This window comes from Schistocerca nitens, chromosome 10 (assembly GCF_023898315.1).
Source record: "Schistocerca nitens isolate TAMUIC-IGC-003100 chromosome 10, iqSchNite1.1, whole genome shotgun sequence".
NCBI lineage: Eukaryota > Metazoa > Arthropoda > Insecta > Orthoptera > Acrididae > Schistocerca > Schistocerca nitens.
The window spans coordinates 120,540,971-120,562,531 of record NC_064623.1 but is presented as its reverse complement, the minus strand read 5'-3'; the positions used below and the strand labels follow the sequence as shown (position 1 = coordinate 120,562,531).

Below are 21,561 nucleotides of genomic sequence, written 5' to 3'. Positions count from 1 at the left end.
ACTGCATTAGTTACCATCCAAATAGCTACTAGCCCTTACCTTTCTTCAATCCCTCTGCTCTGCACACTACAGCACATGTATGTATTCTCAAAATGAGGCAAAGCCTTGCACAACATTACAGTTCTTCCTGTTTCGTGTAACACACACCAGATAGGACACTGTCCTCAATGTGAGTGCCCTTACTAGGCACTGTGCAGCCTAACACATCAATCATCTCAAGTCAACAGACTCATTGCCAAATATTATCAACAGCAGTTCCATGGTCATAAGTTCTAATTATCAAGGTGTACACACAGCAGTGTCCAAAAAGGATCAAACATGCATCTAATGATCAGGACACAAACACAAATTATAACACTGGCAGTGCTGTGAAAATGAATTAAGTACAACACCTGCCTCCCACACACTCACCAACTCTCACTGTACTGCCCTAGTCTCCTCCCCTAAATTCTGACACAAGTTTTGTCAAATCCTACATTTATCACTAATCACTGCATGTGTGTACCACAAGTATGCTATGGAGCAAGAATTGCCACTAGACAGAGCCACATTTCAACTGTCCACATTGACATCTTTATTCACACATAGCAGTTGCACAACATCTTGCACTGAGGAGAATGTTTCTCACCAGCTGCCTAAGACATGTACACAATTCATCAGTGAACACAGCCTGGTCTGTGTACATGGTCCCTAACAACCATCAGCTAAACACTTCCACAAGTGCAGAATGAGTACACAGATAAACACAGCTTGAAGCATTGTTTCTATGAGACTTACACCCCCTCAGGGGTTGCCAAAAATTGCCACAGAGACGGTATTTCACATCTCTCTGGCGGGGTATTGGTAAAGTTTTCAACTAGCAATAATCGCACCTCAGTTATACTTCATTGGTTACGATATTGCCACTGCGCAAAGATTAACTACCTAGCGCCTGGCACTGCTATTTATACCTGACGTTCGTTCCAAACACCTACAAGTACTTGCATCATTGATACCTATCAGTATTACCTTACACTACTCAAGTTCCATTGGGGGAAACAAATACAGAAATATACAGAAGAAAATACAGTAAAATACATTTTATTAGAGGCAGAATTTCTGTTCTTTGCTGCTTGTGTCTAATAGTTGCTTACACGCCCACTCACCGCCATCTTAAACGCTCAAAACTGCACAGTAGTTCTCCCCTTGACCGTCAGGCGCGCTACTGCTCACTCGCCTAGCCCCACATGGACGAAAGTAGCACAACCTCATTTAGCAGATACCGGCACACCCATTAAGACTCATCGTTAGATTTTGTTATTTTGTGGCCGCTGGTTAGTACTAGACACCAAGAAAACTGCCAGCTGCATTTACATTAACTTAACAAACCATACACTTCTCAGCAAAAGCTGTTTGACGTACTGAGCAATAAAATGCTAGTTTTACTCGAATCATGCCGTGAAATTGATTAATGTCGATGGGTGAAATATTTGTGTAACAGAGTAGGCACCCTGGAAACACAATGAAATGAGATTTACAAATCCTCTCATGTAGCTGGGTTAAGTTGTTGAAATGAGTTTACCTTGCAGGAAAGTACAACTAGAAATCAGTCAGTAAATTGCTTCATAGCGCTGGGAACATGTGCTGCAGTCTTAAATATACAAGATACACGCTTATTCCACATTGCGCCAAACAACCTGCACAAAAATATATATTTTGGACTCCTCTACTGTTGTTTATGTTCTTGTCCAAGAAGAATCATAGAAAGCTAACAGTATCCAAACCCGCCTGCTGTCTCATTGGCCCCAGCTAATATATTGCCTGACAAAAATGAAAATATCTGAATGTGTGCTAAATAGTATCTCGAGTGCCAACCATTCATAACAGATCCAAACAATAAGACATTTTCTATGGGTCCATTTGTGCTATAGTAGGCAGCAAATTTTGCTCACCTTGCATATAGGAAGAGTCGTATTCTCTAATGAAGAGAGACAGAAAGAATGAGCCATGACAAGCCAACTAGTTCCGCTCACAAAAAAAAAAAAAAAAAAAAAAAAAAAAAAAAAAAAAAAAATGCACGACTCCTGCTACAATTCTCACCTACACTTGCTCTACCACTGTATGTTTCATTGCATTCTTTGATTTATATTCACAGATACAGTCACAAAATGTACCCCACAAGCACTGGTTCCCTCTCTTCAGTATTCCACATGCAATACATTCTCATAGCACACTGGACCATCATTAAGCTCACCATCCCATTTAAACTATCACACTGTATTATGTGTCACATTTACACAGTAAATCTACAGTTCAACGAATACACCAAGAAATGCACTAATCACACTGTTCAAAATGGAAATGCCATGGCTGCAGCCCACCAAATTCTACTGCACAATCACTGTTATCACTGCATGAAGGAGATTTTCCACCAGTAGCCTTTAGATGAAACATGTAAGCTACATAAAGGTTCAACAAAACCTCAACATCAGGGACTGCATTAGTTACCATCCAAATAGCTACTAGCCCTTACCTTTCTTTCAATCCCTCTGCTCTGCACACTACAGCACATGTATGTATTCTCAAAATGAGGCAAAGCCTTGCACAACATTACAGTTCTTCCTGTTTCGTGTAACACACACCAGATAGGACACTGTCCTCAATGTGAGTGCCCTTACTAGGCACTGTGCAGCCTAACACATCAATCATCTCAAGTCAACAGACTCATTGCCAAATATTATCAACAGCAGTTCCATGGTCATAAGTTCTAATTATCAAGGTGTACACACAGCAGTGTCCAAAAAGGATCAAACATGCATCTAATGATCAGGACACAAACACAAATTATAACACTGGCAGTGCTGTGAAAATGAATTAAGTACAACACCTGCCTCCCACACACTCACCAACTCTCACTGTACTGCCCTAGTCTCCTCCCCTAAATTCTGACACAAGTTTTGTCAAATCCTACATTTATCACTAATCACTGCATGTGTGTACCACAAGTATGCTATGGAGCAAGAATTGCCACTAGACAGAGCCACATTTCAACTGTCCACATTGACATCTTTATTCACACATAGCAGTTGCACAACATCTTGCACTGAGGAGAATGTTTCTCACCAGCTGCCTAAGACATGTACACAATTCATCAGTGAACACAGCCTGGTCTGTGTACATGGTCCCTAACAACCATCAGCTAAACACTTCCACAAGTGCAGAATGAGTACACAGATAAACACAGCTTGAAGCATTGTTTCTATGAGACTTACACCCCCTCAGGGGTTGCCAAAAATTGCCACAGAGACGGTATTTCACATCTCTCTGGCGGGGTATTGGTAAAAGTTTTCAACTAGCAATAATCGCACCTCAGTTATACTTCATTGGTTACGATATTGCCACTGCGCAAAGATTAACTACCTAGCGCCTGGCACTGCTATTTATACCTGACGTTCGTTCCAAACACCTACAAGTACTTGCATCATTGATACCTATCAGTATTACCTTACACTACTCAAGTTCCATTGGGGGAAACAAATACAGAAATATACAGAAGAAAATACAGTAAAATACATTTTATTAGAGGCAGAATTTCTGTTCTTTGCTGCTTGTGTCTAATAGTTGCTTACACGCCCACTCACCGCCATCTTAAACGCTCAAAACTGCACAGTAGTTCTCCCCTTGACCGTCAGGCGCGCTACTGCTCACTCGCCTAGCCCCACATGGACGAAAGTAGCACAACCTCATTTAGCAGATACCGGCACACCCATTAAGACTCATCGTTAGATTTTGTTATTTTGTGGCCGCTGGTTAGTACTAGACACCAAGAAAACTGCCAGCTGCATTTACATTAACTTAACAAACCATACACTTCTCAGCAAAAGCTGTTTGACGTACTGAGCAATAAAATGCTAGTTTTACTCGAATCATGCCGTGAAATTGATTAATGTCGATGGGTGAAATATTTGTGTAACAGAGTAGGCACCCTGGAAACACAATGAAATGAGATTTACAAATCCTCTCATGTAGCTGGGTTAAGTTGTTGAAATGAGTTTACCTTGCAGGAAAGTACAACTAGAAATCAGTCAGTAAATTGCTTCATAGCGCTGGGAACATGTGCTGCAGTCTTAAATATACAAGATACACGCTTATTCCACATTGCGCCAAACAACCTGCACAAAAATATATATTTTGGACTCCTCTACTGTTGTTTATGTTCTTGTCCAAGAAGAATCATAGAAAGCTAACAGTATCCAAACCCGCCTGCTGTCTCATTGGCCCCAGCTAATATATTGCCTGACAAAAATGAAAATATCTGAATGTGTGCTAAATAGTATCTCGAGTGCCAACCATTCATAACAGATCCAAACAATAAGACATTTTCTATGGGTCCATTTGTGCTATAGTAGGCAGCAAATTTTGCTCACCTTGCATATAGGAAGAGTCGTATTCTCTAATGAAGAGAGACAGAAAGAATGAGCCATGACAAGCCAACTAGTTCCGCTCACAAAAAAAAAAAAAAAAAAAAAAAAAAAAAATGCACGACTCCTGCTACAATTCTCACCTACACTTGCTCTACCACTGTATGTTTCATTGCATTCTTTGATTTATATTCACAGATACAGTCACAAAATGTACCCCACAAGCACTGGTTCCCTCTCTTCAGTATTCCACATGCAATACATTCTCATAGCACACTGGACCATCATTAAGCTCACCATCCCATTTAAACTATCACACTGTATTATGTGTCACATTTACACAGTAAATCTACAGTTCAACGAATACACCAAGAAATGCACTAATCACACTGTTCAAAATGGAAATGCCATGGCTGCAGCCCACCAAATTCTACTGCACAATCACTGTTATCACTGCATGAAGGAGATTTTCCACCAGTAGCCTTTAGATGAAACATGTAAGCTACATAAAGGTTCAACAAAACCTCAACATCAGGGACTGCATTAGTTACCATCCAAATAGCTACTAGCCCTTACCTTTCTTTCAATCCCTCTGCTCTGCACACTACAGCACATGTATGTATTCTCAAAATGAGGCAAAGCCTTGCACAACATTACAGTTCTTCCTGTTTCGTGTAACACACACCAGATAGGACACTGTCCTCAATGTGAGTGCCCTTACTAGGCACTGTGCAGCCTAACACATCAATCATCTCAAGTCAACAGACTCATTGCCAAATATTATCAACAGCAGTTCCATGGTCATAAGTTCTAATTATCAAGGTGTACACACAGCAGTGTCCAAAAAGGATCAAACATGCATCTAATGATCAGGACACAAACACAAATTATAACACTGGCAGTGCTGTGAAAATGAATTAAGTACAACACCTGCCTCCCACACACTCACCAACTCTCACTGTACTGCCCTAGTCTCCTCCCCTAAATTCTGACACAAGTTTTGTCAAATCCTACATTTATCACTAATCACTGCATGTGTGTACCACAAGTATGCTATGGAGCAAGAATTGCCACTAGACAGAGCCACATTTCAACTGTCCACATTGACATCTTTATTCACACATAGCAGTTGCACAACATCTTGCACTGAGGAGAATGTTTCTCACCAGCTGCCTAAGACATGTACACAATTCATCAGTGAACACAGCCTGGTCTGTGTACATGGTCCCTAACAACCATCAGCTAAACACTTCCACAAGTGCAGAATGAGTACACAGATAAACACAGCTTGAAGCATTGTTTCTATGAGACTTACACCCCCTCAGGGGTTGCCAAAAATTGCCACAGAGACGGTATTTCACATCTCTCTGGCGGGGTATTGGTAAAAGTTTTCAACTAGCAATAATCGCACCTCAGTTATACTTCATTGGTTACGATATTGCCACTGCGCAAAGATTAACTACCTAGCGCCTGGCACTGCTATTTATACCTGACGTTCGTTCCAAACACCTACAAGTACTTGCATCATTGATACCTATCAGTATTACCTTACACTACTCAAGTTCCATTGGGGGAAACAAATACAGAAATATACAGAAGAAAATACAGTAAAATACATTTTATTAGAGGCAGAATTTCTGTTCTTTGCTGCTTGTGTCTAATAGTTGCTTACACGCCCACTCACCGCCATCTTAAACGCTCAAAACTGCACAGTAGTTCTCCCCTTGACCGTCAGGCGCGCTACTGCTCACTCGCCTAGCCCCACATGGACGAAAGTAGCACAACCTCATTTAGCAGATACCGGCACACCCATTAAGACTCATCGTTAGATTTTGTTATTTTGTGGCCGCTGGTTAGTACTAGACACCAAGAAAACTGCCAGCTGCATTTACATTAACTTAACAAACCATACACTTCTCAGCAAAAGCTGTTTGACGTACTGAGCAATAAAATGCTAGTTTTACTCGAATCATGCCGTGAAATTGATTAATGTCGATGGGTGAAATATTTGTGTAACAGAGTAGGCACCCTGGAAACACAATGAAATGAGATTTACAAATCCTCTCATGTAGCTGGGTTAAGTTGTTGAAATGAGTTTACCTTGCAGGAAAGTACAACTAGAAATCAGTCAGTAAATTGCTTCATAGCGCTGGGAACATGTGCTGCAGTCTTAAATATACAAGATACACGCTTATTCCACATTGCGCCAAACAACCTGCACAAAAATATATATTTTGGACTCCTCTACTGTTGTTTATGTTCTTGTCCAAGAAGAATCATAGAAAGCTAACAGTATCCAAACCCGCCTGCTGTCTCATTGGCCCCAGCTAATATATTGCCTGACAAAAATGAAAATATCTGAATGTGTGCTAAATAGTATCTCGAGTGCCAACCATTCATAACAGATCCAAACAATAAGACATTTTCTATGGGTCCATTTGTGCTATAGTAGGCAGCAAATTTTGCTCACCTTGCATATAGGAAGAGTCGTATTCTCTAATGAAGAGAGACAGAAAGAATGAGCCATGACAAGCCAACTAGTTCCGCTCACAAAAAAAAAAAAAAAAAAAAAAAAAATGCACGACTCCTGCTACAATTCTCACCTACACTTGCTCTACCACTGTATGTTTCATTGCATTCTTTGATTTATATTCACAGATACAGTCACAAAATGTACCCCACAAGCACTGGTTCCCTCTCTTCAGTATTCCACATGCAATACATTCTCATAGCACACTGGACCATCATTAAGCTCACCATCCCATTTAAACTATCACACTGTATTATGTGTCACATTTACACAGTAAATCTACAGTTCAACGAATACACCAAGAAATGCACTAATCACACTGTTCAAAATGGAAATGCCATGGCTGCAGCCCACCAAATTCTACTGCACAATCACTGTTATCACTGCATGAAGGAGATTTTCCACCAGTAGCCTTTAGATGAAACATGTAAGCTACATAAAGGTTCAACAAAACCTCAACATCAGGGACTGCATTAGTTACCATCCAAATAGCTACTAGCCCTTACCTTTCTTTCAATCCCTCTGCTCTGCACACTACAGCACATGTATGTATTCTCAAAATGAGGCAAAGCCTTGCACAACATTACAGTTCTTCCTGTTTCGTGTAACACACACCAGATAGGACACTGTCCTCAATGTGAGTGCCCTTACTAGGCACTGTGCAGCCTAACACATCAATCATCTCAAGTCAACAGACTCATTGCCAAATATTATCAACAGCAGTTCCATGGTCATAAGTTCTAATTATCAAGGTGTACACACAGCAGTGTCCAAAAAGGATCAAACATGCATCTAATGATCAGGACACAAACACAAATTATAACACTGGCAGTGCTGTGAAAATGAATTAAGTACAACACCTGCCTCCCACACACTCACCAACTCTCACTGTACTGCCCTAGTCTCCTCCCCTAAATTCTGACACAAGTTTTGTCAAATCCTACATTTATCACTAATCACTGCATGTGTGTACCACAAGTATGCTATGGAGCAAGAATTGCCACTAGACAGAGCCACATTTCAACTGTCCACATTGACATCTTTATTCACACATAGCAGTTGCACAACATCTTGCACTGAGGAGAATGTTTCTCACCAGCTGCCTAAGACATGTACACAATTCATCAGTGAACACAGCCTGGTCTGTGTACATGGTCCCTAACAACCATCAGCTAAACACTTCCACAAGTGCAGAATGAGTACACAGATAAACACAGCTTGAAGCATTGTTTCTATGAGACTTACACCCCCTCAGGGGTTGCCAAAAATTGCCACAGAGACGGTATTTCACATCTCTCTGGCGGGGTATTGGTAAAAGTTTTCAACTAGCAATAATCGCACCTCAGTTATACTTCATTGGTTACGATATTGCCACTGCGCAAAGATTAACTACCTAGCGCCTGGCACTGCTATTTATACCTGACGTTCGTTCCAAACACCTACAAGTACTTGCATCATTGATACCTATCAGTATTACCTTACACTACTCAAGTTCCATTGGGGGAAACAAATACAGAAATATACAGAAGAAAATACAGTAAAATACATTTTATTAGAGGCAGAATTTCTGTTCTTTGCTGCTTGTGTCTAATAGTTGCTTACACGCCCACTCACCGCCATCTTAAACGCTCAAAACTGCACAGTAGTTCTCCCCTTGACCGTCAGGCGCGCTACTGCTCACTCGCCTAGCCCCACATGGACGAAAGTAGCACAACCTCATTTAGCAGATACCGGCACACCCATTAAGACTCATCGTTAGATTTTGTTATTTTGTGGCCGCTGGTTAGTACTAGACACCAAGAAAACTGCCAGCTGCATTTACATTAACTTAACAAACCATACACTTCTCAGCAAAAGCTGTTTGACGTACTGAGCAATAAAATGCTAGTTTTACTCGAATCATGCCGTGAAATTGATTAATGTCGATGGGTGAAATATTTGTGTAACAGAGTAGGCACCCTGGAAACACAATGAAATGAGATTTACAAATCCTCTCATGTAGCTGGGTTAAGTTGTTGAAATGAGTTTACCTTGCAGGAAAGTACAACTAGAAATCAGTCAGTAAATTGCTTCATAGCGCTGGGAACATGTGCTGCAGTCTTAAATATACAAGATACACGCTTATTCCACATTGCGCCAAACAACCTGCACAAAAATATATATTTTGGACTCCTCTACTGTTGTTTATGTTCTTGTCCAAGAAGAATCATAGAAAGCTAACAGTATCCAAACCCGCCTGCTGTCTCATTGGCCCCAGCTAATATATTGCCTGACAAAAATGAAAATATCTGAATGTGTGCTAAATAGTATCTCGAGTGCCAACCATTCATAACAGATCCAAACAATAAGACATTTTCTATGGGTCCATTTGTGCTATAGTAGGCAGCAAATTTTGCTCACCTTGCATATAGGAAGAGTCGTATTCTCTAATGAAGAGAGACAGAAAGAATGAGCCATGACAAGCCAACTAGTTCCGCTCACAAAAAAAAAAAAAAAAAAAAAAAAAAATGCACGACTCCTGCTACAATTCTCACCTACACTTGCTCTACCACTGTATGTTTCATTGCATTCTTTGATTTATATTCACAGATACAGTCACAAAATGTACCCCACAAGCACTGGTTCCCTCTCTTCAGTATTCCACATGCAATACATTCTCATAGCACACTGGACCATCATTAAGCTCACCATCCCATTTAAACTATCACACTGTATTATGTGTCACATTTACACAGTAAATCTACAGTTCAACGAATACACCAAGAAATGCACTAATCACACTGTTCAAAATGGAAATGCCATGGCTGCAGCCCACCAAATTCTACTGCACAATCACTGTTATCACTGCATGAAGGAGATTTTCCACCAGTAGCCTTTAGATGAAACATGTAAGCTACATAAAGGTTCAACAAAACCTCAACATCAGGGACTGCATTAGTTACCATCCAAATAGCTACTAGCCCTTACCTTTCTTTCAATCCCTCTGCTCTGCACACTACAGCACATGTATGTATTCTCAAAATGAGGCAAAGCCTTGCACAACATTACAGTTCTTCCTGTTTCGTGTAACACACACCAGATAGGACACTGTCCTCAATGTGAGTGCCCTTACTAGGCACTGTGCAGCCTAACACATCAATCATCTCAAGTCAACAGACTCATTGCCAAATATTATCAACAGCAGTTCCATGGTCATAAGTTCTAATTATCAAGGTGTACACACAGCAGTGTCCAAAAAGGATCAAACATGCATCTAATGATCAGGACACAAACACAAATTATAACACTGGCAGTGCTGTGAAAATGAATTAAGTACAACACCTGCCTCCCACACACTCACCAACTCTCACTGTACTGCCCTAGTCTCCTCCCCTAAATTCTGACACAAGTTTTGTCAAATCCTACATTTATCACTAATCACTGCATGTGTGTACCACAAGTATGCTATGGAGCAAGAATTGCCACTAGACAGAGCCACATTTCAACTGTCCACATTGACATCTTTATTCACACATAGCAGTTGCACAACATCTTGCACTGAGGAGAATGTTTCTCACCAGCTGCCTAAGACATGTACACAATTCATCAGTGAACACAGCCTGGTCTGTGTACATGGTCCCTAACAACCATCAGCTAAACACTTCCACAAGTGCAGAATGAGTACACAGATAAACACAGCTTGAAGCATTGTTTCTATGAGACTTACACCCCCTCAGGGGTTGCCAAAAATTGCCACAGAGACGGTATTTCACATCTCTCTGGCGGGGTATTGGTAAAAGTTTTCAACTAGCAATAATCGCACCTCAGTTATACTTCATTGGTTACGATATTGCCACTGCGCAAAGATTAACTACCTAGCGCCTGGCACTGCTATTTATACCTGACGTTCGTTCCAAACACCTACAAGTACTTGCATCATTGATACCTATCAGTATTACCTTACACTACTCAAGTTCCATTGGGGGAAACAAATACAGAAATATACAGAAGAAAATACAGTAAAATACATTTTATTAGAGGCAGAATTTCTGTTCTTTGCTGCTTGTGTCTAATAGTTGCTTACACGCCCACTCACCGCCATCTTAAACGCTCAAAACTGCACAGTAGTTCTCCCCTTGACCGTCAGGCGCGCTACTGCTCACTCGCCTAGCCCCACATGGACGAAAGTAGCACAACCTCATTTAGCAGATACCGGCACACCCATTAAGACTCATCGTTAGATTTTGTTATTTTGTGGCCGCTGGTTAGTACTAGACACCAAGAAAACTGCCAGCTGCATTTACATTAACTTAACAAACCATACACTTCTCAGCAAAAGCTGTTTGACGTACTGAGCAATAAAATGCTAGTTTTACTCGAATCATGCCGTGAAATTGATTAATGTCGATGGGTGAAATATTTGTGTAACAGAGTAGGCACCCTGGAAACACAATGAAATGAGATTTACAAATCCTCTCATGTAGCTGGGTTAAGTTGTTGAAATGAGTTTACCTTGCAGGAAAGTACAACTAGAAATCAGTCAGTAAATTGCTTCATAGCGCTGGGAACATGTGCTGCAGTCTTAAATATACAAGATACACGCTTATTCCACATTGCGCCAAACAACCTGCACAAAAATATATATTTTGGACTCCTCTACTGTTGTTTATGTTCTTGTCCAAGAAGAATCATAGAAAGCTAACAGTATCCAAACCCGCCTGCTGTCTCATTGGCCCCAGCTAATATATTGCCTGACAAAAATGAAAATATCTGAATGTGTGCTAAATAGTATCTCGAGTGCCAACCATTCATAACAGATCCAAACAATAAGACATTTTCTATGGGTCCATTTGTGCTATAGTAGGCAGCAAATTTTGCTCACCTTGCATATAGGAAGAGTCGTATTCTCTAATGAAGAGAGACAGAAAGAATGAGCCATGACAAGCCAACTAGTTCCGCTCACAAAAAAAAAAAAAAAAAAAAAAAAAAAAAAATGCACGACTCCTGCTACAATTCTCACCTACACTTGCTCTACCACTGTATGTTTCATTGCATTCTTTGATTTATATTCACAGATACAGTCACAAAATGTACCCCACAAGCACTGGTTCCCTCTCTTCAGTATTCCACATGCAATACATTCTCATAGCACACTGGACCATCATTAAGCTCACCATCCCATTTAAACTATCACACTGTATTATGTGTCACATTTACACAGTAAATCTACAGTTCAACGAATACACCAAGAAATGCACTAATCACACTGTTCAAAATGGAAATGCCATGGCTGCAGCCCACCAAATTCTACTGCACAATCACTGTTATCACTGCATGAAGGAGATTTTCCACCAGTAGCCTTTAGATGAAACATGTAAGCTACATAAAGGTTCAACAAAACCTCAACATCAGGGACTGCATTAGTTACCATCCAAATAGCTACTAGCCCTTACCTTTCTTTCAATCCCTCTGCTCTGCACACTACAGCACATGTATGTATTCTCAAAATGAGGCAAAGCCTTGCACAACATTACAGTTCTTCCTGTTTCGTGTAACACACACCAGATAGGACACTGTCCTCAATGTGAGTGCCCTTACTAGGCACTGTGCAGCCTAACACATCAATCATCTCAAGTCAACAGACTCATTGCCAAATATTATCAACAGCAGTTCCATGGTCATAAGTTCTAATTATCAAGGTGTACACACAGCAGTGTCCAAAAAGGATCAAACATGCATCTAATGATCAGGACACAAACACAAATTATAACACTGGCAGTGCTGTGAAAATGAATTAAGTACAACACCTGCCTCCCACACACTCACCAACTCTCACTGTACTGCCCTAGTCTCCTCCCCTAAATTCTGACACAAGTTTTGTCAAATCCTACATTTATCACTAATCACTGCATGTGTGTACCACAAGTATGCTATGGAGCAAGAATTGCCACTAGACAGAGCCACATTTCAACTGTCCACATTGACATCTTTATTCACACATAGCAGTTGCACAACATCTTGCACTGAGGAGAATGTTTCTCACCAGCTGCCTAAGACATGTACACAATTCATCAGTGAACACAGCCTGGTCTGTGTACATGGTCCCTAACAACCATCAGCTAAATACTTCCACAAGTGCAGAATGAGTACACAGATAAACACAGCTTGAAGCATTGTTTCTATGAGACTTACACCCCCTCAGGGGTTGCCAAAAATTGCCACAGAGACGGTATTTCACATCTCTCTGGCGGGGTATTGGTAAAAGTTTTCAACTAGCAATAATCGCACCTCAGTTATACTTCATTGGTTACGATATTGCCACTGCGCAAAGATTAACTACCTAGCGCCTGGCACTGCTATTTATACCTGACGTTCGTTCCAAACACCTACAAGTACTTGCATCATTGATACCTATCAGTATTACCTTACACTACTCAAGTTCCATTGGGGGAAACAAATACAGAAATATACAGAAGAAAATACAGTAAAATACATTTTATTAGAGGCAGAATTTCTGTTCTTTGCTGCTTGTGTCTAATAGTTGCTTACACGCCCACTCACCGCCATCTTAAACGCTCAAAACTGCACAGTAGTTCTCCCCTTGACCGTCAGGCGCGCTACTGCTCACTCGCCTAGCCCCACATGGACGAAAGTAGCACAACCTCATTTAGCAGATACCGGCACACCCATTAAGACTCATCGTTAGATTTTGTTATTTTGTGGCCGCTGGTTAGTACTAGACACCAAGAAAACTGCCAGCTGCATTTACATTAACTTAACAAACCATACACTTCTCAGCAAAAGCTGTTTGACGTACTGAGCAATAAAATGCTAGTTTTACTCGAATCATGCCGTGAAATTGATTAATGTCGATGGGTGAAATATTTGTGTAACAGAGTAGGCACCCTGGAAACACAATGAAATGAGATTTACAAATCCTCTCATGTAGCTGGGTTAAGTTGTTGAAATGAGTTTACCTTGCAGGAAAGTACAACTAGAAATCAGTCAGTAAATTGCTTCATAGCGCTGGGAACATGTGCTGCAGTCTTAAATATACAAGATACACGCTTATTCCACATTGCGCCAAACAACCTGCACAAAAATATATATTTTGGACTCCTCTACTGTTGTTTATGTTCTTGTCCAAGAAGAATCATAGAAAGCTAACAGTATCCAAACCCGCCTGCTGTCTCATTGGCCCCAGCTAATATATTGCCTGACAAAAATGAAAATATCTGAATGTGTGCTAAATAGTATCTCGAGTGCCAACCATTCATAACAGATCCAAACAATAAGACATTTTCTATGGGTCCATTTGTGCTATAGTAGGCAGCAAATTTTGCTCACCTTGCATATAGGAAGAGTCGTATTCTCTAATGAAGAGAGACAGAAAGAATGAGCCATGACAAGCCAACTAGTTCCGCTCACAAAAAAAAAAAAAAAAAAAAAAAATGCACGACTCCTGCTACAATTCTCACCTACACTTGCTCTACCACTGTATGTTTCATTGCATTCTTTGATTTATATTCACAGATACAGTCACAAAATGTACCCCACAAGCACTGGTTCCCTCTCTTCAGTATTCCACATGCAATACATTCTCATAGCACACTGGACCATCATTAAGCTCACCATCCCATTTAAACTATCACACTGTATTATGTGTCACATTTACACAGTAAATCTACAGTTCAACGAATACACCAAGAAATGCACTAATCACACTGTTCAAAATGGAAATGCCATGGCTGCAGCCCACCAAATTCTACTGCACAATCACTGTTATCACTGCATGAAGGAGATTTTCCACCAGTAGCCTTTAGATGAAACATGTAAGCTACATAAAGGTTCAACAAAACCTCAACATCAGGGACTGCATTAGTTACCATCCAAATAGCTACTAGCCCTTACCTTTCTTTCAATCCCTCTGCTCTGCACACTACAGCACATGTATGTATTCTCAAAATGAGGCAAAGCCTTGCACAACATTACAGTTCTTCCTGTTTCGTGTAACACACACCAGATAGGACACTGTCCTCAATGTGAGTGCCCTTACTAGGCACTGTGCAGCCTAACACATCAATCATCTCAAGTCAACAGACTCATTGCCAAATATTATCAACAGCAGTTCCATGGTCATAAGTTCTAATTATCAAGGTGTACACACAGCAGTGTCCAAAAACGATCAAACATGCATCTAATGATCAGGACACAAACACAAATTATAACACTGGCAGTGCTGTGAAAATGAATTAAGTACAACACCTGCCTCCCACACACTCACCAACTCTCACTGTACTGCCCTAGTCTCCTCCCCTAAATTCTGACACAAGTTTTGTCAAATCCTACATTTATCACTAATCACTGCATGTGTGTACCACAAGTATGCTATGGAGCAAGAATTGCCACTAGACAGAGCCACATTTCAACTGTCCACATTGACATCTTTATTCACACATAGCAGTTGCACAACATCTTGCACTGAGGAGAATGTTTCTCACCAGCTGCCTAAGACATGTACACAATTCATCAGTGAACACAGCCTGGTCTGTGTACATGGTCCCTAACAACCATCAGCTAAACACTTCCACAAGTGCAGAATGAGTACACAGATAAACACAGCTTGAAGCATTGTTTCTATGAGACTTACACCCCCTCAGGGGTTGCCAAAAATTGCCACAGAGACGGTATTTCACATCTCTCTGGCGGGGTATTGGTAAAAGTTTTCAACTAGCAATAATCGCACCTCAGTTATACTTCATTGGTTACGATATTGCCACTGCGCAAAGATTAACTACCTAGCGCCTGGCACTGCTATTTATACCTGACGTTCGTTCCAAACACCTACAAGTACTTGCATCATTGATACCTATCAGTATTACCTTACACTACTCAAGTTCCATTGGGGGAAACAAATACAGAAATATACAGAAGAAAATACAGTAAAATACATTTTATTAGAGGCAGAATTTCTGTTCTTTGCTGCTTGTGTCTAATAGTTGCTTACACGCCCACTCACCGCCATCTTAAACGCTCAAAACTGCACAGTAGTTCTCCCCTTGACCGTCAGGCGCGCTACTGCTCACTCGCCTAGCCCCACATGGACGAAAGTAGCACAACCTCATTTAGCAGATACCGGCACACCCATTAAGACTCATCGTTAGATTTTGTTATTTTGTGGCCGCTGGTTAGTACTAGACACCAAGAAAACTGCCAGCTGCATTTACATTAACTTAACAAACCATACACTTCTCAGCAAAAGCTGTTTGACGTACTGAGCAATAAAATGCTAGTTTTACTCGAATCATGCCGTGAAATTGATTAATGTCGATGGGTGAAATATTTGTGTAACAGAGTAGGCACCCTGGAAACACAATGAAATGAGATTTACAAATCCTCTCATGTAGCTGGGTTAAGTTGTTGAAATGAGTTTACCTTGCAGGAAAGTACAACTAGAAATCAGTCAGTAAATTGCTTCATAGCGCTGGGAACATGTGCTGCAGTCTTAAATATACAAGATACACGCTTATTCCACATTGCGCCAAACAACCTGCACAAAAATATATATTTTGGACTCCTCTACTGTTGTTTATGTTCTTGTCCAAGAAGAATCATAGAAAGCTAACAGTATCCAAACCCGCCTGCTGTCTCATTGGCCCCAGCTAATATATTGCCTGACAAAAATGAAAATATCTGAATGTGTGCTAAATAGTATCTCGAGTGCCAACCATTCATAACAGATCCAAACAATAAGACATTTTCTATGGGTCCATTTGTGCTATAGTAGGCAGCAAATTTTGCTCACCTTGCATATAGGAAGAGTCGTATTCTCTAATGAAGAGAGACAGAAAGAATGAGCCATGACAAGCCAACTAGTTCCGCTCACAAAAAAAAAAAAAAAAAAAAAAAAAAAAAAATGCACGACTCCTGCTACAATTCTCACCTACACTTGCTCTACCACTGTATGTTTCATTGCATTCTTTGATTTATATTCACAGATACAGTCACAAAATGTACCCCACAAGCACTGGTTCCCTCTCTTCAGTATTCCACATGCAATACATTCTCATAGCACACTGGACCATCATTAAGCTCACCATCCCATTTAAACTATCACACTGTATTATGTGTCACATTTACACAGTAAATCTACAGTTCAACGAATACACCAAGAAATGCACTAATCACACTGTTCAAAATGGAAATGCCATGGCTGCAGCCCACCAAATTCTACTGCACAATCACTGTTATCACTGCATGAAGGAGATTTTCCACCAGTAGCCTTTAGATGAAACATGTAAGCTACATAAAGGTTCAACAAAACCTCAACATCAGGGACTGCATTAGTTACCATCCAAATAGCTACTAGCCCTTACCTTTCTTTCAATCCCTCTGCTCTGCACACTACAGCACATGTATGTATTCTCAAAATGAGGCAAAGCCTTGCACAACATTACAGTTCTTCCTGTTTCGTGTAACACACACCAGATAGGACACTGTCCTCAATGTGAGTGCCCTTACTAGGCACTGTGCAGCCTAACACATCAATCATCTCAAGTCAACAGACTCATTGCCAAATATTATCAACAGCAGTTCCATGGTCATAAGTTCTAATTATCAAGGTGTACACACAGCAGTGTCCAAAAAGGATCAAACATGCATCTAATGATCAGGACACAAACACAAATTATAACACTGGCAGTGCTGTGAAAATGAATTAAGTACAACACCTGCCTCCCACACACTCACCAACTCTCACTGTACTGCCCTAGTCTCCTCCCCTAAATTCTGACACAAGTTTTGTCAAATCCTACATTTATCACTAATCACTGCATGTGTGTACCACAAGTATGCTATGGAGCAAGAATTGCCACTAGACAGAGCCACATTTCAACTGTCCACATTGACATCTTTATTCACACATAGCAGTTGCACAACATCTTGCACTGAGGAGAATGTTTCTCACCAGCTGCCTAAGACATGTACACAATTCATCAGTGAACACAGCCTGGTCTGTGTACATGGTCCCTAACAACCATCAGCTAAATACTTCCACAAGTGCAGAATGAGTACACAGATAAACACAGCTTGAAGCATTGTTTCTATGAGACTTACACCCCCTCAGGGGTTGCCAAAAATTGCCACAGAGACGGTATTTCACATCTCTCTGGCGGGGTATTGGTAAAAGTTTTCAACTAGCAATAATCGCACCTCAGTTATACTTCATTGGTTACGATATTGCCACTGCGCAAAGATTAACTACCTAGCGCCTGGCACTGCTATTTATACCTGACGTTCGTTCCAAACACCTACAAGTACTTGCATCATTGATACCTATCAGTATTACCTTACACTACTCAAGTTCCATTGGGGGAAACAAATACAGAAATATACAGAAGAAAATACAGTAAAATACATTTTATTAGAGGCAGAATTTCTGTTCTTTGCTGCTTGTGTCTAATAGTTGCTTACACGCCCACTCACCGCCATCTTAAACGCTCAAAACTGCACAGTAGTTCTCCCCTTGACCGTCAGGCGCGCTACTGCTCACTCGCCTAGCCCCACATGGACGAAAGTAGCACAACCTCATTTAGCAGATACCGGCACACCCATTAAGACTCATCGTTAGATTTTGTTATTTTGTGGCCGCTGGTTAGTACTAGACACCAAGAAAACTGCCAGCTGCATTTACATTAACTTAACAAACCATACACTTCTCAGCAAAAGCTGTTTGACGTACTGAGCAATAAAATGCTAGTTTTACTCGAATCATGCCGTGAAATTGATTAATGTCGATGGGTGAAATATTTGTGTAACAGAGTAGGCACCCTGGAAACACAATGAAATGAGATTTACAAATCCTCTCATGTAGCTGGGTTAAGTTGTTGAAATGAGTTTACCTTGCAGGAAAGTACAACTAGAAATCAGTCAGTAAATTGCTTCATAGCGCTGGGAACATGTGCTGCAGTCTTAAATATACAAGATACACGCTTATTCCACATTGCGCCAAACAACCTGCACAAAAATATATATTTTGGACTCCTCTACTGTTGTTTATGTTCTTGTCCAAGAAGAATCATAGAAAGCTAACAGTATCCAAACCCGCCTGCTGTCTCATTGGCCCCAGCTAATATATTGCCTGACAAAAATGAAAATATCTGAATGTGTGCTAAATAGTATCTCGAGTGCCAACCATTCATAACAGATCCAAACAATAAGACATTTTCTATGGGTCCATTTGTGCTATAGTAGGCAGCAAATTTTGCTCACCTTGCATATAGGAAGAGTCGTATTCTCTAATGAAGAGAGACAGAAAGAATGAGCCATGACAAGCCAACTAGTTCCGCTCACAAAAAAAAAAAAAAAAAAAAAAAATGCACGACTCCTGCTACAATTCTCACCTACACTTGCTCTACCACTGTATGTTTCATTGCATTCTTTGATTTATATTCACAGATACAGTCACAAAATGTACCCCACAAGCACTGGTTCCCTCTCTTCAGTATTCCACATGCAATACATTCTCATAGCACACTGGACCATCATTAAGCTCACCATCCCATTTAAACTATCACACTGTATTATGTGTCACATTTACACAGTAAATCTACAGTTCAACGAATACACCAAGAAATGCACTAATCACACTGTTCAAAATGGAAATGCCATGGCTGCAGCCCACCAAATTCTACTGCACAATCACTGTTATCACTGCATGAAGGAGATTTTCCACCAGTAGCCTTTAGATGAAACATGTAAGCTACATAAAGGTTCAACAAAACCTCAACATCAGGGACTGCATTAGTTACCATCCAAATAGCTACTAGCCCTTACCTTTCTTTCAATCCCTCTGCTCTGCACACTACAGCACATGTATGTATTCTCAAAATGAGGCAAAGCCTTGCACAACATTACAGTTCTTCCTGTTTCGTGTAACACACACCAGATAGGACACTGTCCTCAATGTGAGTGCCCTTACTAGGCACTGTGCAGCCTAACACATCAATCATCTCAAGTCAACAGACTCATTGCCAAATATTATCAACAGCAGTTCCATGGTCATAAGTTCTAATTATCAAGGTGTACACACAGCAGTGTCCAAAAACGATCAAACATGCATCTAATGATCAGGACACAAACACAAATTATAACACTGGCAGTGCTGTGAAAATGAATTAAGTACAACACCTGCCTCCCACACACTCACCAACTCTCACTGTACTGCCCTAGTCTCCTCCCCTAAATTCTGACACAAGTTTTGTCAAATCCTACATTTATCACTAATCACTGCATGTGTGTACCACAAGTATGCTATGGAGCAAGAATTGCCACTAGACAGAGCCACATTTCAACTGTCCACATTGACATCTTTATTCACACATAGCAGTTGCACAACATCTTGCACTGAGGAGAATGTTTCTCACCAGCTGCCTAAGACATGTACACAATTCATCAGTGAACACAGCCTGGTCTGTGTACATGGTCCCTAACAACCATCAGCTAAACACTTCCACAAGTGCAGAATGAGTACACAGATAAACACAGCTTGAAGCATTGTTTCTATGAGACTTACACCCCCTCAGGGGTTGCCAAAAATTGCCACAGAGACGGTATTTCACATCTCTCTGGCGGGGTATTGGTAAAAGTTTTCAACTAGCAATAATCGCACCTCAGTTATACTTCATTGGTTACGATATTGCCACTGCGCAAAGATTAACTACCTAGCGCCTGGCACTGCTATTTATACCTGACGTTCGTTCCAAACACCTACAAGTACTTGCATCATTGATACCTATCAGTATTACCTTACACTACTCAAGTTCCATTGGGGGAAACAAATACAGAAATATACAGAAGAAAATACAGTAAAATACATTTTATTAGAGGCAGAATTTCTGTTCTTTGCTGCTTGTGTCTAATAGTTGCTTACACGCCCACTCACCGCCATCTTAAACGCTCAAAACTGCACAGTAGTTCTCCCCTTGACCGTCAGGCGCGCTACTGCTCACTCGCCTAGCCCCACATGGACGAAAGTAGCACAACCTCATTTAGCAGATACCGGCACACCCATTAAGACTCATCGTTAGATTTTGTTATTTTGTGGCCGCTGGTTAGTACTAGACACCAAGAAAACTGCCAGCTGCATTTACATTAACTTAACAAACCATACACTTCTCAGCAAAAGCTGTTTGACGTACTGAGCAATAAAATGCTAGTTTTACTCGAATCATGCCGTGAAATTGATTAATGTCGATGGGTGAAATATTTGTGTAACAGAGTAGGCACCCTGGAAACACAATGAAATGAGATTTACAAATCCTCTCATGTAGCTGGGTTAAGTTGTTGAAATGAGTTTACCTTGCAGGAAAGTACAACTAGAAATCAGTCAGTAAATTACTTCATAGCGCTGGGAACATGTGCTGCAGTCTTAAATATACAAGATACACGCTTATTCCACATTGCGCCAAACAACCTGCACAAAAATATATATTTTGGACTCCTCTACTGTTGTTTATGTTCTTGTCCAAGAAGAATCATAGAAAGCTAACAGTATCCAAACCCGCCTGCTGTCTCATTGGCCCCAGCTAATATATTGCCTGACAAAAATGAAAATATCTGAATGTGTGCTAAATAGTATCTCGAGTGCCAACC

At 40.7% G+C, this 21,561-nt stretch overlaps 9 non-coding genes across 9 annotated transcripts; all 9 read right to left on the bottom strand.

Moving 5' to 3' along the window:
- Window positions 1-778: 778 nt before the first annotated feature.
- Window positions 779-917, bottom strand: LOC126210859 (U4 spliceosomal RNA). Its single transcript, XR_007540823.1, has one exon. It is a non-coding gene; the product is annotated as a U4 spliceosomal RNA (small nuclear RNA).
- Window positions 918-3,252: 2,335 nt separating this feature from the next.
- LOC126210803 (U4 spliceosomal RNA) lies at window positions 3,253-3,392 on the bottom strand. Its single transcript, XR_007540777.1, has one exon. It is a non-coding gene; the product is annotated as a U4 spliceosomal RNA (small nuclear RNA).
- A 2,324-nt stretch (window positions 3,393-5,716) lies between these two features.
- LOC126210802 (U4 spliceosomal RNA) lies at window positions 5,717-5,856 on the bottom strand. Its single transcript, XR_007540776.1, has one exon. It is a non-coding gene; the product is annotated as a U4 spliceosomal RNA (small nuclear RNA).
- A 2,320-nt stretch (window positions 5,857-8,176) lies between these two features.
- Window positions 8,177-8,316, bottom strand: LOC126210800 (U4 spliceosomal RNA). The gene has a single exon (XR_007540775.1). It is a non-coding gene; the product is annotated as a U4 spliceosomal RNA (small nuclear RNA).
- Window positions 8,317-10,637: 2,321 nt separating this feature from the next.
- LOC126210799 (U4 spliceosomal RNA) lies at window positions 10,638-10,777 on the bottom strand. Its single transcript, XR_007540774.1, has one exon. It is a non-coding gene; the product is annotated as a U4 spliceosomal RNA (small nuclear RNA).
- A 2,325-nt stretch (window positions 10,778-13,102) lies between these two features.
- Window positions 13,103-13,242, bottom strand: LOC126210798 (U4 spliceosomal RNA). The gene has a single exon (XR_007540773.1). It is a non-coding gene; the product is annotated as a U4 spliceosomal RNA (small nuclear RNA).
- A 2,318-nt stretch (window positions 13,243-15,560) lies between these two features.
- On the bottom strand, window positions 15,561-15,700 carry LOC126210797 (U4 spliceosomal RNA). Its single transcript, XR_007540772.1, has one exon. It is a non-coding gene; the product is annotated as a U4 spliceosomal RNA (small nuclear RNA).
- Window positions 15,701-18,025: 2,325 nt separating this feature from the next.
- LOC126210795 (U4 spliceosomal RNA) lies at window positions 18,026-18,165 on the bottom strand. Its single transcript, XR_007540771.1, has one exon. It is a non-coding gene; the product is annotated as a U4 spliceosomal RNA (small nuclear RNA).
- A 2,318-nt stretch (window positions 18,166-20,483) lies between these two features.
- Window positions 20,484-20,623, bottom strand: LOC126210794 (U4 spliceosomal RNA). The gene has a single exon (XR_007540770.1). It is a non-coding gene; the product is annotated as a U4 spliceosomal RNA (small nuclear RNA).
- Window positions 20,624-21,561: the final 938 nt, after the last annotated feature.